Here is a 9,880-nt window from a genome sequence, read left to right as displayed (position 1 = left end):
CTAAATTACACCATGTCAATTGTTTTCACCCCAGAAATCTGGTAGCTTCTCCCTGAAACTATCCTTTGAATCCATTAGTCCTAACTATGCAAATGATAGCCATGTGATAAATAAATAGTGTTTGGACTCTTATTATTGTTCAGTGACAGTTTTTATTAGAGAAAAACTCCTGTGGTCTGTTTCAATTGATTGAGATGTCTGTGCTAAGGGGTACCTATGACTTCAATTTCTTTCTCTAATCTGCTCAGGTCCAACATCCCTAACAATTAAGGCATATATAAAACTGTTACACCTTATAGATTTCCAAGATTTCTTATGGACAATCCAGTTTTCTTTCCTTGATCTTATGAGCAAATAGCCTGCAGTACATTTCCATTTTAGGGCTGGCTTTCCCCACACTGCTTAGTTCCTTTACCAAGTTGATGCCTCAGATTTCTGTCCTCCTTAGGCAGATGATTGATTTTCTGGCAGAGACGGGACCCTGATGCCCAGCTAATGCTAGCACCTCACACATTTGCATCTCCATTAAAACATGAAATAGAACCATGTGTTGGTGGCTCATGCTTGTAATTCCACTACTCAGGAAGCTAAGACCTGGAGGAGCTCGATTGGAAGCTTGCCCAGGTAGAAAAGGATGTGAGATTCTTATCTTTAATTCAACCGCAAAAAGCTGAAAGTTGGAGTATGACTCAAATTTTAGAGCTTGGAGTAGAAAAATATCACATGAGAGTGCAAGGCTCTGAATTCAAGTCCCAGTACTGATAACAAACAAAACCATGAAGTAGAAAGATATTACTAGACTTGGTATCAACCAGACCTATATTCCCAGTAAATGCAAGTAATAGAACCTTTGTCCGTGTCTTGTGTTTAAATTGGAATAATACACCCAACCTCATGTAGTTGTTAGACTTAAAGGAGGTAACATTTATAGCAACAAATGTATGTCGTGAACAGAAATTAACTACATTTCTACACAAGCTTATAACTGTATTAATTAGTCTCACTTAGGGCTGGGATGTAGCTCAGTGGCAAAGCGCTTGCCTAGCAAGTGCAACATCCTGGGTTCGATCCCCAGTACCAAAAAAGAAAAGACAAAAAAAAAATACAGTTAATTAGTCTCACTTGGCAAAAATATGGGCATCAGTGGCAAGCAGTGTATTTTTAATTAGTGATAGTTTTTCACAATATGGAATTTAAGAGGGATTCATATTTTTGTGTGCCTCAGCACTCCTAAATCAGGGTAGGAAGGTAAGCTGGGTGCCAGTGTCTCATACCGATAATCTTAGCTGCTCAGGAGTCTGAGATCTGAGTATCACTCTTCAAAGCCAGTCTGGGCAGGAAAGTCTGTGAGGTTCTTATCTCCATTTAATGACCAAAAAGCCAGAAGTGCAAGTATGGCTCAAGTGGTAGAGTACCAGCCTTGAGCAAAAAAGCTGAAGGACAGCACCCAAGGGCCCCAGTTCAAGCCCCAGAACCAGTACACACACACACACACACACACACACACACACACAGAGCCAACCAAAAACATAAATACCTTTTTCTTCACAAGAGTAGTGCCATAATTTGTTTCATATACCTTTGCTATTGTGCTAACTTGGCACCTCTTTTTTTTATTGTGAAAATACCATACAGAGGAGTTACAATTACACAGCAAGATAATGAGTACATTTCTTATCAAACATTGTTGCCTCCTCCTTTGTTTTATCCCTACCATCCCTGCCCTCCCACCTCCTCTGTTACACCCCCCCCCGCCGCCTAAATTGTAAAGTTCATTTTTTCGACATAGCATCTTGTATATCTCCTTGTTACAATGGGTCCACCTGTATCCCTATTTAAACAATTTGTTTTTTCCCTTCCCCTCCCCAAATTATACCAACATCATATACAGGGAAAACAGGGGTTATACCGTGGGGGAGGGACATACAAAGCAACAAAAAAATCACCTTATAAATATGTTAGAAACAATAGCAAGAAAGACAAAACCACTTGTGAACTTATTTTGGGGTTCATTTCTCCTAACATCAACTTATCTGAACTTTGCTGCTAGTTTCAGACATATACTAGTTATTGCAAATAAGGGAAACCATGGGACCTATGTTTCTTTGGGCCTGGCTTACTTCAGTTAATGTAGTTTTTCCCAAGTCTTTCCATTTCCTAATAAATGAGGCAATGTCATTCTTTCTGAAGGAGGCATAGAGAATTCCATAGTGTATATATCACCACATTTTCTTTATCCACTCATCTACTGAGGGGCATCTGGGTTGGTTCCATATCTTAGCTATGGTAAATAATGTTGCAATAAACATAGTTGTGCTGGTAGCTTTAGTATGGTCTTGTTTGTGATCATTTGGGTAAATACCCAAAAGTGGGATTGCTGGGTCATAGAGGAGCTCTATGTGGATTCTTTTTTTTGGGGGGGGTCAGTCCTGGGGCCTGAACTTTGGGCCTGGGCACTGTCCCTCAGCTCTTCAGCTCGAGGCTAGTGCTCTACCACTTGAGCCACAGCACCACTTCCGGCTTTTTCTGCTTATGTGGTGTTGAGGAATTGAACCCAGGGCCTCATGCATGCAAGGCAAGCACTCTACCACTGAGCCACTTTCCCAGCCCCTCTATGTGGATTCTTTTGAGGAACCTCCATACTGCTTTCCAAAGTGGTTGAACAAGTTTACACTCCCACCAACAATGCAGTAAGGTTCCCTTCCATCCACATCCCCTCCAGCATCTGTTGTTGTTAGAGTTCTTGATTATAGCCATTCTAACTGGGGTGAGGTGGTATCTCAATGTTGTTTTGACTTGCATTTCTTTTATGGCTAGGGAGGTTGAGCATTTCTTCATGTGTTTATTGGCCATCCTTCTTTTCTCTTCAGAGAAGTTTTTCTTTAAGTCTTTAACCCACTTATTTATTGGGTAGTTGTTTCTTTGAAGATTTGCTGTTGGGGGATTTAGTTTTTTGAGTTCCAGGTATATTTTAGATATGAGACCCTTGTCTGTTGTATGGCTAGTAAAAATGTTCTCCCAATCCGTGGGCTTTCTATTGATCTTGCTAGCTCTGTCCTTTACCATGCAGAAGCTCTGAAATTTCATGCAATCCCATTTGTCCAACCTTTCTTTGAATTGTTGTGTTTCTGGCTCTCTATTAAGATAATTTTGGCCTGTGCCAAGGAGACCTAGGGTTTCTCCTATTCCCTCCTGTAATTTTGCAGGGTGTCTGCTTTGACTCTGAGGTTTTTGATCCATTTGGAGTTGATTCTGTTGGCACCTCTTTTTATATAACTTTGTTTAAGGTCACAGTCATTGCATGTGTGTCATAAGGAATCTCATGGTTTTATAGTTTAGTGGGTTTTTTTTAAGTACTGGAGTTTGAACTCCCAATCTTAGCTCCCATGTAGATAGGATAATATAAGCATGCAACTATATGCAACTATTGGTTCAGAAAAAGTCTCTTGGACTTTTCTGTCCAGATGGCCTCTCATATAGGATTACAGGTGTGAACCCCCAGCACTTGGAGGAATTTTATGTTCTTGCACAAGATTTCAAGAGTTGGGCAATTCATTTGAAACATGATACTTTAGTTGAAAAACAGTTGGGTTGATGGGCTGGGAAGGTGGCTCAGTGGTAGAGTGCTTGCCTTGTATGTATGAGGCCCTGGGTTTGATTCCTCAGCACCACATAAGCAAAAATAAAAAAGCCTGAAGTTGCATTGTGGCTCAAGTGGTAGAGTGCTAGCCTTGAGCTGAAGAGCTGAGGGAAAGCACCCAGGCCCAGAGTTCAAGCCCCACGACCTGACCCCCCCCCAAAAAAAGAAACAGTTGCGTTGCAAAAGAATTTCTGAGAATCAAATGCAAAATAATACCAAAAAACAGTGCTTTTTGTGGAAAATTGTGAATAATGGGAAAGGGAATGAACTTCCTAACAAGCAGCAATTTGCCAGATGCCAGTGGCTTACACCTGTAAACAAATTTCAGGAGTCTGAAATCTGAAGGTCAAGGTTCAAAATCCAGCCAGGAAGATAAATCCATGATAGAGTTATCTCCAATTATCAACCAAGAATCCAGAACTGGAGGTGTTGCTCAAATTATAGAGTGTCAGCCTTGAGTAGAAAAACTAAGTGGGAGCTTGAGGCCCTGAGTTCAGGTACTCTACCAGCAAAGAGAGAGTGGGCAGGGGAAAGAGGAGAGACAGAGACAGAAACAGAGACACAGAGATGCAGAGACACAGGAGAGAGAGACAGAGACAGAAACAGAGACACAGAGATGCAGAGACACAGGAGAGAGAGACAGAGACGGGGGAGGAGAGAGAGAGAGAGAGAGGAGAGAGAGAGAGAGAGAGACTCGGCAATAGAAAGGACCTGTTGACCTCATCCAGATCATAATGCAATTCCAGTCAGTTTCATCCAGGTCAATTTCAGGCCAAGACTTCTGTGTCCAAGTTAAGGAACCTTATGGGAACTAATGAGTGGAGTACTTATGAATTTCTACAGTTTATTTGTTTACACAAAGGAGGAGGCAACAATGCTTGATAAGAAATGTACTCATTTCCTTGCTCATGTAATTGTAACCCCTCTGTATGGTATTTTCACAATAAAAAATTAATAATAAAAAACAGAAGTGTTAGAGGTGATGATTACCAGGAATTAAATGAAAAATGCAATAGAGAATATCAATGGCAGCTTTATCAAGCAGAAGAAACAATGAACTTGAAGAAAGATCATTTGAAGTAACTAGAGAAAAAGAACCAAAAGGGAAAGATGAAAGTCTACAGTATTTGTAGGACTCCCTTAAAGAAAGTTAACATTTACATAATAAAACTTCATGTGCCTGGAATAAGTGAACTGATGTACTTAAGTACAGTTAAATTATATACTTCAAGTGAAATGAAACATTTAACTGATACCGCTTTATTGAACAAAGCTAGCCCTTCAAAAATGAATGAGAAATGAAGTTTTTTCCAGAAAGAAAGACAGCTGTGAGAGTTTATATAATTTTTTGACCTGCCTTATGAGAAAAGTTAAGGAGTTCTTCCTAAAGTAACAGGATGTAAACAAGTATCATAAAAATGTACATAAGTAAATCTCATTGGTTAACAATATATATGAGGAATAATGTGAAATACTCAAATATTGTGATGGTGGTATGTAAATTATGTACAAATCCAGTATAAAGATGAAAGCAAAATGATTTAATTATAATGTCATAATATCTATAATAATTCTAGATAGAATAATTTGTTAATTGATACAGATTATTAAAAGATGTACATTATAACATCCAGAATAAAATATGTAAGCTGAAAATGTGTAAATAAAGGTATTATCAGCTTAAAACAGATTTATATAACTACAAAACAGTTTATATAAGCCTGATTTTATTCACAAGGCAAAACATTGTAATAGATATAAAACAAAAGAAAGATATCAAAGCATACCACAAGAAAGAATCATCAAATCACAAGGACAGAGTGGTAGGACAAATGAAGGATTCAAAAACCAGTTGGAAAGCAATTAATGTGTCAACAATAAATTAGTACCAAACAACAATTACCTTGAATGCAAATGTATTAAATTATTGAATCAAAAGGCAGAGTGGATGAATAATTTTTAAAGATGCTATATACTACCCATTTTCAATAATACATATACATTAAAAGAGGAGTAGAAAAGTTATTCCATGCAAACAGAAATCAAAATATCAGACAGAATAAGCTTTAAGTTGAAAATAGTAAAAATGGTAAAAGGAGGTTGCTATACGAGGAAAAATTTCAATTCATTTAGGTTGAATTATATAACAATTGTAAATATATATGCATCAAACATCAGGGCACCTAAATATATAATGTTAGAACCAGGTTAAATTAAACAAATAGAGCATTAATTGAAATTTAACTGGGACAAACAAGTCCCAGGTAAACTGAGAAACATAAGTGCAGAGCCTAGGAATGGAACAAACTGAGGCCTGGCATTTAGTGAAATTTGCAAAGTCAGTAAGGATAGGGCCAAACTTAAAAGGCAGGATCTCCCTGTAGAGAAAAACTTCAGGATAGTCATTAAAAGGAAAAATTTCAAAGATAAAGACTTGAAATAAATTGGTGAGTTAAACACTAGGTTACTGGAATTTGGTAAATAACAGTGAAACTCGGAAAGAGCCAGAAAGGCTGGACAGTGGTTTGATTTTGGAGTGTGATGAATAAGAAATTTGGAATGTGGTTTTTACTTTGAGGACTTATTGTTTTGCTTATTGAGACTGCAATTGCTATTTAACTAACTTGCTTCTTTGATGGGAAGATTTGGGATAAGGACTTTGCCTTGTGATTTACTACCTTGGTTATAACTTTACCTTGTGACTTATGGCCTTGGTTATTGAAATGACTAGAACTGTAATCACTAACTACCAGCTCTATTTCTGTAACTTGCTTCTTTGCCAATTGCAAAACTACCACTTGCCACTTGTAAACAGCACCCCCCCCATGAATCTTGCCTTTAAATACCCTGAGCTATTTACTTTATTGCTGGCCTTCACTGCCTTGGTATAGTGGAGGTCAGATGCCATGGCTATTAATTGATTCCTAGCCCTATTGACTGAGTGCTGTTGACTGTTAGCATTATGCCCACCTTTGGTCCTCAGCTCCACCCATACTTGAGCTCCTCTCTGCCCTGGAATCCCTGCCCTACAGATGGCTACTCCCTCTCTCCACCCAGACCCACCTGAGCGCCCACCTATCTCACTTCCTGCCCCCAGACTCTCTTGCTACCTGAATAGGGACAGAGGCCATGTGCTCCCTCTCCCAGGGAGATATGGCCCCTATGCCTTATGATAATCTTTCTCTTGTGCCTGCCTGGCTCTGCATGATCCCCTGGGATGGATTGAAGGATTCCTTTCATTTTGGTGGCCCATACGGGGATAGGTTCCCTGGTAGATTTGTTCCCCCTCTGCTTCGGATGGGGGTCCAACCAGCTGCCCTGGGACCTAGCCTGAGGTCCTACACTCCTACCACCAGAGACCACCAAGGTAACTTTCTCCTGACAGAGCACTCTACCTGCTGCCCATCCAACACTGGCTAATTAACTTTTACTCCCAGGTAAGTGACCAGTTGACCAGAGTTCCAAGTTTCTGATTTCTGCATTTCTATATTTCTTTAATAAGGCCACCTGGGCCTTCGTGGGCTAACTGAGCCCCCTGTCCAAGCAAAATCTTGGCCACGTGCCCAGAAGTCACTGCTAGGGACTACCATAGCCAAGGGCCCCCGTGGAGAAAACATGACAATGTTTCCCACTAGTGGCCCCTCCCCACTGTTACAAGCCAAATTGCATTGCCAAGGACTCTCCACAGCAAGCTTTTGGTTCCAGGTCACTTACCATGGAAAGGACACAACTAAATTTCTTTGCATTAAGGCCACATGGGCCTTGGTGGGCGGCTGAGCCCCCATCAGAGGATTAAGGCCACCTGGGCCTTGGGGAGCTGCTTAGCCACCATCAGCATCAAATTTGGCCCCAAATTTAAAACTCCACTTCTGTAAGCGCTTGGGCAGGTAAATCTCCCCCCCCCCCTTAAACTCTGTTGCTTGCTGTTAAGGGCTAAAATTAGCTTCAGGTAACCTTTCCCTTCTTCCTTCTTCCAACTGAAGGTATTCAAAAGGTTAATTGATAGTAAAATGTTTTAGACAATTGGGACAAAACTAGAGTTGAGTATTGGGTGGGTCACATTTGGGCTCCAGGGAATCCTCACCCAGCATTCTTCAATACAAGTATTTGATATGATAAATGCCTTGGTAGAACAAGCAACCCCTGGAAAAATGTAGCTCAGCAAAATACTTGGTTTAAAGTTTGTCTTAAATTTTAGTAATCTGTGAGAATAAGATTGGCAAAAACGTCTCTTGCCACTAAATATTCAGGAAAATGTAGGCTGGTATTCATTTTACACATTTTAAGACCTTTGTACACAATATGTATGTAAATTCGTTAAGATAAAACTGTCATCATTATGTTAAAAAATGCATGCGTTTAAGTTAAACTCCCAAGAAAAGTCAGCAAGATTGAACATTATCCAAAGTGTAAAAGAATTATTGATTGTTTTAAAGAGGAACTTTAGCTAAAAGATTTTTCTATTCTTGTTATGCAAGGAGTTTATTAAATTCTGTTAAATCTTTTCTCTAGCATTGACCATGTGGCGGGCGCACCGTCTTGGCATAGTGGTAGCTCAGCTGCTGTTTTGTGCCAACTCAATTTTGTGTCAACTCAACTTGATTCTGTGACCCTCCACCTGACCTGACCAGTGCAGGCTCCATTATGCCATGCCACATGTCTGTTTGTGTCTTGTCTCTGTTTACTAAAAGGTTTCTTGTTGTGTTATACCAAAATTCGGGGACCCCCAGAAGACCACCAGAGACCACGATCAATGTAAGCAACAAAGAACCGGTTTATTGCAAGCTCGAGCTTGGTCCTCCGCGCACATGGTAACCGGTGATGCTAAGAGGCCCTGAACATAGAATCAGGGCCGTTTTTATAGTATTGAACAAACAACTTTAAGGAACTTTTACATAAGAAAGTACATGATTGGTTAACATTTACATTTAAAGCAAGCTAAACTGGGCAAATAATGATTGGTCGATCTTTACAGAAAAAATGTCCTTGGTCCATAGCTTGACGAAAAAAGGTTACGAGTCACACCTGGACCAACAGAATGCATGGCATGTCTCGCCCCGGGCTCTAAAGAATGGGTTGGTTAGAAACTCTTATTAGTCCTAGGTGGGTGGGGGGCAACACCACTTGGGGCAACACCACCTGCCTTAAGCAAATGCCATCTATGGCTCCAAGAATTGTGCATGGCTTTCTGTCATAAATTCCTAGCATTGGGGCTAAAATGGCTCACGAGTCAAGTCGCAGAACTGAGATGGAGTGTTAAACAAAAATGGAGTTGCTTAGGTTTCTTAAAACATTATATTTCTTCCCTAGGGCCTTACTGCCCCAGCCTCCGGGAAGGGCATTGCAGCTTTGGGGATGATTCTGAGGACTTTGCCCCCTTGGTCAGGGCTGTAAACCCTTTGAAGTCTTTTACTAAGCAACTCTAGGCTCCCAGGCTGACATTCCACTACTAAGTAACTAAAACCAGTCACAGTTAAAATCATACAAAAACTATACAATCATCTAGTACAAAGCAATTCATACAGAAGCAAAAATGGCTGTTAGGTGCTGTCATTATATATATATATATATATATGTATATATATATATAAGATTTTTTGAGTTCTTCAGTTGTTGGCAAGGTTTTGTGTTTTAAATTGATGTGTGGTTCTATCATAATTTGGCAAAATAACACTGCTAAAATTAAAAACATTTAAACAGCTGCTTTTAAAATCTAAGCGCACTCTATGATCTGTGCACAAACATATCTATTTGTCTATATGCAAATAGTTATGATTTCAAGGTTACCAAGTATTCTGGTTGCTAAAAAATTTGTTGTCAATGGAAGCTGTGATTTTTTTTACAGTGAAAACAGGGGTTATACAGTGGGGGAGGGAAATACAAAGCAACAAAAAAATCACCTTATAAATACGTTAGAAACAATAGCAAGAAAGACAAAACCACTTGTGTCCTTATTTGGGGTTCATTTCTCCTAACATCAACTTACCTGACCTTTGCTGCTCGTCTCAGACATATACTAGTTATTGCAAATAAGGGAAACCATGGGACCTATGTTTCTTTGGGCCTGGCTTACTTCACTTAATATAGTTTTTCCCAAGTCTTTCCATTTCCTAATAAATGAGGCAATGTCATTCTTTCTGAAGGAGGCATAGAATTCCATTGTATAGATATACCACATTTTCTTGATCCACTCATCTACTGAGGGGCATCTGGGTTGGTTCCATATCTTAGCTATGGTAA

This window comes from Dipodomys ordii, unplaced genomic scaffold, assembly GCF_000151885.1.
Source record: "Dipodomys ordii isolate 6190 unplaced genomic scaffold, Dord_2.0 Scaffold187, whole genome shotgun sequence".
NCBI classification, from domain to species: Eukaryota; Metazoa; Chordata; class Mammalia; order Rodentia; family Heteromyidae; genus Dipodomys; species Dipodomys ordii.
The sequence above is the reverse complement of the archived record's forward strand: the minus strand, read 5'-3'. Positions refer to the sequence as shown.